Source organism: Amblyomma maculatum, chromosome 4, assembly GCF_055883805.1.
Source record: "Amblyomma maculatum isolate TAMU_Amacu chromosome 4, ASM5588380v1, whole genome shotgun sequence".
Lineage (NCBI taxonomy): Eukaryota > Metazoa > Arthropoda > Arachnida > Ixodida > Ixodidae > Amblyomma > Amblyomma maculatum.
In genome coordinates this window covers 184,778,809-184,787,838 of record NC_139347.1, presented here as the reverse complement: position 1 = coordinate 184,787,838, position 9,030 = coordinate 184,778,809, and the positions used below count along the sequence as shown (strand labels likewise).

The following is a 9,030-nucleotide window of genomic DNA, read 5'->3' as shown; positions in this document are numbered from 1 at the left end:
GCGTTTAACCCTCTCACCCATCCGTTCTGATCTGTGCATTTAAAAGGCGTAGTGTTAGAAGGGTCATTTAGGCGATTCTAGTAATGCTTCACGGGATCAGAATTGTCGAGCGACACCCAGGACTTTGAAGTCGCCATCAGTCATGGGCAGTATGGAAGACGCATGCATCTTCGATACTATTTTTTTACGCATTTTGTATATCGGCAATAGCTATCGCGTGCTGAAAATTAGAGAATCGCAGTATCGGCATCGAAAATATACATTTAGTGTATTGGATATTTTAACGATGCTCGATGCTATAAATACTACAAATTTTCGGTCTCTGTGAGTCAGCCTTTGGTAGGCGGTAGTACAAATCGGGCGGCATCTCGGCTTAATACTTCTGCGTGTACAACAGCAGCCGCTGGGCGGCTGCTCTTCACGAGTCTCGTGTACCGACGTGAAGAAGTTTCGTGCGGCCGTCTCTCGGCTCTCTTGGCGTGCCCTCCGGCGCTGTCCTGGTGAACCTCCAATAAAACCTTATTGTTGCGAGCCCAAACGGCTACGTGACACTGGTGGAGGCGCGGCGTTGAAGTCCAAGTCTTTGACCTCTCGCAGCCGCTCACCGAGTCCCGACCTGCTCCCGATCGTGTCCACGCCTCTCCATCGTTGCAGCCCACGCCATCGGGGTCTGGCCCGGGAATTTGCTCCTTTGCCTGAAGCGGCAGCAACCGACCGATCCCTCGAGGCTCCTGCAATGGCCTAGGCAAGTCAGCCTCATTTGCTGCTTCAGCAGCTTCGTTTACCCGCCTGTTTCCACGCCGGAGCTGATGAAGACGTTGATAACTGGATCGACCAGTTTAAGCGAGTGGCTCAATTCATCGGTGGAGCTTTACCCAGAAGTGTTGCAGCGTTGACTTCGCGCTTGAAGACGGCGCCAAAACATTGTATGACAACGGGAGGCCATTCTTCAAAGCTCAGATTCCTTTAGCCCGCAGCTGCGGGATACGATTGCTAGCAGCAACGACCGCCGTAATCGTTCACGCCGTCTCCTGGAATCTCGTGTCCAACAGCCTAACGAGAACGTCGCCATGTTCGCTGAGGACGCGACCCGTCTTTGCCACTAGGCGGATCCCGACATTACGGAATCAGTGAAGTTGCGCCACATGATGCAGGGGGTAAAAGAATTCCTCATCACGGGTTTGGTTCGCAATCTTCCTTAAGACGTCGTCGATTTCATCATGCAATGAAGCTATCCTCATTCAGTGAGCCCTGCAGCAACGACGCCAGCGCGACTTTGGTTATGAAGGGCTCCTGTTAATGGGCCACGTCGTCAGCCATAGACGTATTCAGCCCGATCCCGCGAAAACTGCACCCGTCGCCACATTTCCCACTCCTTCCGTCAAGAAACTAGCTAGCCTGCCGTTTTTGTGGCTCTGCACCTATTACCGCAGATTCATTAAACACATTTCACGAATTCACGACGCATCTCACCCGTGATAATGTCACCTCCACCTGAACAGGCGAACAAAAGAAAGCATTCAACCAGTTACTACCCCGCTTGCAGACAACACCTGTGCTTGCCCATTTCAATTCCCGTGCCAATACCACACATTTCAATGCCTGGTCGACAAAGATGCCAGCACCGTGGGAATTCGTGAGTACTCGTCCAGTGTCAGTAAGGATGGCTCCGATGGCACCAGGAAGTGGCTGCTAGATGAACCCTGAAATAAAAAAAAATAGTTAAAGTCAAAACCAAGGCGTACCAACCTCACTGCTTCTGCGAGTGCGCTACCCGATGTCCACCTGCTTAGTGCGCGAGAGCTTGCAAGAACGGCACAGCTGCAGAGTTGGAAAGTGAACGATACATGATCGAACGTCAAGGTAGACTGAATATGACACTTTCATTGTAACGAGTCAGCAGACCATGTGACATGTTCTTGATTTCTTGCAGAGTGCACCTTAACCTGAACTGATTTCCTTCAGTTGTGCATAATCCATACGTTACGTTGGTTATCTGCGGTCTGCTAACAATGATAGGGATTTATTCCAATGATTAAAAAACAGGCACTATTTACCGCTATCAAAACACGGATCCTAAAGTTTCCGCAACTATTCTATTTATGTATGGGAACACTAATTTTAAAATCGTCGATTACGTCTCGAGACAATATAAGTATTCATTGGGGGCGCATGTGTCCTTTCACACTCTCACCTAAACAAGATATCAGGTGGTTACCTGAAAGTAACGGTGAGTATGCAGCGTGCCGTCTTTCACACAATGATGGCCCAAATACACGGAAAGGTTGAGAACAGCAGATGTTTTACACTTGCAGGGGTGCAAAAATAATTTCTTCGTTTGGGAATTCGCAACGACGCCTGCCATTTTGTTTTGGCTATTGTGTTGCATGTGAATACTAAACCAAAGATATATGTTATGCGCTTTGATAGGTTGTGCACGCTTCATTCGTTTCGATACAAAAAAGTTTAAGTGGCATTCTCAGCAGTTAACTGGTTGCACACGCTGCCGTTTACATTGAAATCGCGAGCATGACCTTTGTAAAAGCTCTGCTGTGGTAATATAAGAGACTCGAGTAACCGGTGAACTTCTGTCAGCGAGTGAGGGCGAAACGTATGGGCTTAAGCAAGGTCAGTCTTGGTTGTAACTGAAGCTACAGGAATGCCTCTCACGCATAACAGGCTTTGCGACTGTGGGTGCATGCGCTCTGCTGCCTCTGCATCTGTACAGAAAATGGTGGTCTCCGACCAATAATATCTGTGCCTTTTGGGTTCTTATGATGCATTAGTCCTTTACGTAGCATACGGGTACGTCTGAAGACGTATGCGTGTCTTGCGTCGTACGCGTTTTTTGTGTATGCGTCTGTGTGGCAAACACCTTAAGCCGACCAAAAACAGGCGGGCGTGGTAATCCCGGCGGCTATGAAGTAGTAGCCGGGCGGCATCGTGGGCGTCCAGTATATCGCGCACTGCAGGAGCGACAGTGTGCCTCACGCAATGACGACGGTGGTAGCAAGTGAGCACATGGTAATGATGGGATCGTCAGCCAATGCTGCATCCAAACACGGAGGCCATCTTTGATACCGATGCGAAGATAAACAAGAGCTCTGTGAAATTATAACCTGTCTCGACGCCTAGAGTAGCTTGCAGAAGCTGCGTAGCGAATTCAGGGGCACGCAGTTGGCTTTTATATCGCCGAAGTTGGATGAGCTGGTCTCAGTCTGGTTGCGCAAGTGTCGAGCGCGGTGGTTGTCTGGTGTTCATCCGTGGCGAGATGGTCGCCTTCTGGCCGCATTAAAGGGAAGCTGAAGTGGTGTTTTGACAGATGGACGATATGCAACGCATCTAGTGTGCGAGGGCTGTAGATGAAGCATGCGAATTGGGCTCGCGCTAGCATTTAAAATGAAGGCCTAATAACAAAATAAAAGTTGAGACTTCTCCTTTATGCGCCGGAGCAGTGCAGAAAAACTCGTAATGACAGCATTGTTACTGAAGGTTTAGATTTCCCGTCACTTCGCCCACATGCTGCCACGACTTGTCTGATGCTACCGAATAACCCTTCTCAGCTATACAGTCGATGGCGTTGGTTTTCTCACTTATAGAAACCGTTTCTTTGCTTAAAACATAGTGCCGCTGTACATGACGTCATTGTTGCGGCCCCAGCGTGTTGCAGTACATTGCGGAGAAGCTTGAACGTAAAAGTAACTTCATTCGGCGATTACATCGTCAATTAATATACTAGCAAAAGTGGTTTCGCATTCTCTACCTGCAAGTTTTATACATTTGTGTTCTTTAAGCTTTCTGAATTCTAAAACCTCTTCAGCGTCTTTGAAGCAGCAGTTTTCGTTCGGCAGAGCACTTATATGCGCCGGTGTCAACGATGGTCAGTTTGTATCTTGAAGGTACTGTCAGAGACGAAATTTTGCGGGACGAGAGTTCATGAAAAAATATTTATATCTGTGTGACTGGGCAAACGTAATTAATGCAATATGCTGTATCCTGTGGGAAAATGCACGCTCCACACAGAAAAAAAAAAACTTACTGAAAAAACTTGCGAGGCAAAACAGAAGTAAATGTTTTTCAACACATCCGCATCCAGCAAACGTTTGTCTCTAACTGTACTTGCTAGCTTCCGAGCCGTCAATGCCCATGAAGACGAAGCCCTGCTGCTGTCAAACACGCGGGCGCGTATGGCGACCGTGCCAGACATTATTGTGGTAGATATGGCTGCAATAGTTATGAAATAATTATCTTTGGTATCACTGCAGTATGCCATATGTGCCGTCACTCGGTCGCTACGGCGGCCGTAGAGCATCAGCAGACGTTGATGCCAGCAGCACTCGCAACTGGTGAGGTCTATACAACACAATAGCATATGCCCATTTATTATTAATGGTTAGAGACAATCTAAGTTTGTAGAGAAGCGCCGGTGGCATTAAAGACTGGCTCACAGAACCCCTCTGCGAAGAAACGATTAACTAATTGTGGAAGATTTTCTTCCGAACCAAACAAAAAGGTAACCACGAGAGGATGTTATAAGCTGAAGAGCGTTGGTGGTTCTTGATCTTTCGCGGGGAAGCAATAAACACCTTGATTAGTGAACGAAGCAAAACAGGGACACCGCTGACCGTGGCTTATTGTTATCAGGGGCTTCCTTTTTAAGTTAGATTTCCTACAGCAAGTGCCGGAATAGCTGTTAGACAGCTTCTTTACGTCCATGCGGCGTAGGTGGAGGTGCTGAAGATGTGTGCCGATGCAGCTACAGGCTATGCGTGACGCGGGTTTGACGGCTCCTCAAGGCGCTCAATTGTTTTTTCCACATAACCTTCATTTCAGAGGTAAACATTGCGTCAATTTTGGCGTCGAGTATATCTCCGTTTCTGAAGATTAATAAACCGAGTTTATTGAAAAGAGAACTGAAAGTAATTTACAGAGGAAAAGAGCAACTGGTAGCATTTAGTCACCATCGCCAAAATACAGTTCAAAAGCCCTGCAGTACTCCGTCCAAGCCAATAATTGAAGAATTTTCTTTCTAGCCGCCATCTTAGATTATTCAAGACGCTTTCTATAAGCAATTTAAATTGCTTACTTCGTCTCCTCTATAATTCTATAAGGTGCTATACGTCTTCACGTTGCGGCGCAGAACCCCGAATGTTATCGGACTGGTAGAAATGTTTATCGACATACGATAACAATTAAGCAAGATTATAAGTACGGGAATCGGCGTTTCCTGTCTAACTTACCATACTATTGAATTTATGCTCCATAAAAGGAATGAAAATATATGGGGCCCGTGACTGCGCTTCTCTTGTGACGCTTCGTGTCAGATGAGATACTTACGAAGATATGAAGGTGCTTTATGAAGAAGTGCACTAAAAAGGAATAAGATCGGTCTCCCTTTTTCGTAATTAGTCTCAGGTATAACATTTTTACAGCTAAGCCAAAGTGGTCTCTCCCCTTGTAAAAAAAAAAAAAAATAAGAACTGCGCCATACAAGTCGTAGATAGTAGCATTATACATTATAAATACGTACCTTGGTTACTTTAGCGGCTGATGGGACCAAAAGACTTTGGTGGTCATCTTCCTATGCGAAAAATCTATAGAGATGGTGGTGAGAGTATGGATGTAAAATATAGAAGTGCGGCGTACATCATAGAATATAGGAATAATTTTGACATTGCTCCTCGCCACTAATTAGGGCAACACCTCACCCACTATTTTTAGCCGCCCTTGCAGTGGTGATGGAAACTGGGCGAGCCATGTCGGGGAACGGGATGGGTGAAGGCGTAGTCCCAAGCTGTTTTCTTCATGTTTGTCTGCTACTTCGGCGTATGCTGGTTTGCGGGAGCTGAGGAAAAATTATCATTATCGATAGGCGATGTATACCATTGTTAGTGAAGCTAAATCAAATATTCACCAAGTGGTATGACGACTGAGAGCATAGCTTGTTAGGCTGCCCTTTCTAACCATATAATTGTCCTTGCACGTCTCCTTTATGGGTAGGCTGCCTATATTTATTGAGATGAGTCCTGAGCTAGCACCAATAAAACCACCAGTAAAAAAAAAGACAAACACGCTGTTCAAATTAAAAAAAAAACACATATAATGACAACTGTGTATACAATCAGTATCTTGAGAAGCAGTACCCAGGCTCGTATTTAGCAGTTTTGCACACGTGCGGCTCCACTGGTTTTAGCAGATCGCACACCACGCGGAAGAGGTGGTGTCTGGCCGATTTCTCCAGCGTCTCATTATGAATGCCATTGAATTCAACCCATGGCACATACTGGATGGTCGGCTGGTGGCCCTGCGTCCTCTTGCCCATCTCGTAGAGAAGCTGATTGCCCTCTGGCCCTCGACTGCACCTGTCCAGCACTGGCCAGTCAGTACCCACCTTTAGAGCACAAGGCTTGCCTGCAGTTGTGGGGTCATCGTACGAAAGCATACAGGCGATGAAATGCAGAAGCCGCGAGGGAGGGTGGACGTACTTGACTGCGCATGTCTGGACCTCGTTGATGTAGCATTCTTCGGGGCCGTGCTGACAATCGAAAGTGACGGTCCCGTTGTCGACTTTCATGCGGGCGTTTCCAAATGGCAGCAGGTCGAGGCCGATGTAGTCTTCAAGTCTGTCGTAAGTGGGATTCAGCTGATTCAGGATGAAGCTGTGGCAACCAGGACAGAGGCCTTCGTAAAAAAGCGTTATGTTGACCCTGGGCCCTCCTCGTGTTGAGCCATTCGAAGGATTCGGCAGAGAAAAAGCGTAAGCGAGGACTACGGCTGAAGCGATGGCCAGCAGACGCATGGGCTCCATTTCTGAGTGGTTTGGAAGAGCACGGACCCCCAATAGCTGATCGCCCGCTTTTACTGCTGAGAGGTGCTCTGAAATAGCTTGCTTTGCTTGTCTGATATAGGCACTGACTATCTCTGCTGATGCGGAGGGCGGAAATGTTGATCGACCTTCTTGTTTGGATAAGATGGAGCTTCCTCCGACAAAAAAAAAGTGACAAAGTCTGAGGCAGATTAGGAAATACTCATTCTGCGCATGGCACCATTCTTCTTTGCACTACTTGCTAAGAAGTTATCTTCCTCTATATCTCGTTTACCGCTTTGATCTTATTTTGGACTCAAAATGATGACATCTTAAACTGTGAGCCACTTAGCGCCTTTGCTTTTGCATTCTGCACAGCCATCTGTTGCGAACCAGCTTTTATATTCTGCATGGATATAAAGGGATATAATTTCCCAGGTTCCCCTTATTCATATGAGTAATATTCGGCAATAAATCACAGCTTCCTATTGCTTGCAAAACAAACAACAATTTTACTTACATGCAGGAGCGCAGTATAGATGCCCATCCTTCAATCAGAACTCTGATCCAATCATTTAACCACCTTAATGCAGTTAGAAAATCAAGTCACATCCGCAGGAGCTTTGTTTATCAATAAGTAGAGAAGTAAAAGAAGTGCTTCTCCTACTGCGCAAGTTCAAAATACAGTGGCGAATTATGCACTCGCACAAACTTCATATGCTGATTATATACACGCCCCACAGCATCGCAAGGTAAACAACATCGAAGTGATGCAAGATGAAGTTCAGTGAAAAGAAAAATAAATGCTCAACTGTTTCTAAATTAGCAGAGAAGGGACCGTATTCCATTAGCTTCCACTTTCGTTTTCGTTTGCCGGACGTAAGCAATGCAGCAGCGTGAGAAGAAAGCAGCGAGTGACCAGTCGCAGAAACCACAAGATGGCAGCTCTAAAACTAAACAACCCGTTTACGATATTTTAAGAATCATGTTAAGAGCGGCTGGTTTATGACCTAGGCAGCTTTACTGCTTTTGTTGTTGTTTTTATGTTCTTGCCAAGCAAGACGGACATTCACAAAACCTGATATTTTTTTGCAGAGTAATGCACTGCCCGTATTGAACGTTGAAATTTTCGCTGTCTTTCGTGTTTGGGTAGTTTTATGACGGTTTTGATGAAAGGTGTGGAGCAACACCTTCCATAAAAGCCATCATGTACTTTCAGGTTTCCAATGCGAAGTTTTGTCTACATGAACACAGATTACGAAGAGAGTTTCAAAAATATGTGGCCACCTCAGCGGTGTTACCTGCTGTTCGGGTTTACCTATGGTCAGAAAGGGAATCGCTGCTCTTTAGGCGGTCCGAGTTAGCGGTTCGTGCTGAACATCAACTGTAATCGCTTATAGCAGTGATTAGCACTAATACACAAGATGGAATAGTTTATAGCAGTGATTGCTACCAGCAGACTTGCTTTGCCCCGCCGGGGTGGCGTCGACGCTTGACTACTGTTCCCAAGGATGCGGGATCGATTCCTGTCCTCGGCCCCCGCTTTTCGATGCAAGCGAAAAGCAAAGCGCCGGTGTGCTGTGCGATGTCAGTGTACGTTAAAGAACCCCAGGTGGTAGAAATTTCCGGAGCCTTTAACTACGGCGTCTCTCATAGCCTGAGTCGCTTATAGGGACGTTAAAACCCACAAAACAAGCAAACAACATTTGCTTTGCATAGTTTGTGGTTTATTTATATTTGCATAATCACGTCTAAGCTCGGTAGAGAATGCTGCGTATATTGCTTGGTGAAATAGACGTAGAGTAATAGACTTCTTTAGAAGCGGACTTGTTAAATATTACGAACATTAAAGGGTCTAGACAGGTAGAATTGCACACTTTTATGGATTTGCGACACCTTCCCGACTTTATGCAAGGTAGAACGGGATGCAGAAGATCACTGAACAGAAGAGGACTGAACAATGGTTGAGGAGGAGCCTCAGTTCGCTAGCCGAGCCAGCGTTTCTACGAGGGGACTTCTCGCCGTCTGGGGCTTGTTGGTCAGTTCTCTTCCGATATTAAGCGAGGAGATCAAGTTGCGATTTCGGAGTTAGCTTGGCTGGAAGATGATTCGCCCTCGGATTCCGCTCTGACGGCGTGCACAAACACCTAGGACATGCGTGCGTACATAAAATGTGCTGTGGAGACATCGTAGGAAGCGCAGCCGAAATAATTTCTACAAGTGGG

The 9,030-nt window shown here is 46.4% G+C and overlaps 1 pseudogene; it reads right to left on the bottom strand.

Annotated features, from left to right (window-relative positions):
• Nucleotides 1-6,121: 6,121 nt before the first annotated feature.
• On the bottom strand, nucleotides 6,122-7,352 carry LOC146193814 (gamma-interferon-inducible lysosomal thiol reductase pseudogene; annotated as a pseudogene).
• Nucleotides 7,353-9,030: the final 1,678 nt, after the last annotated feature.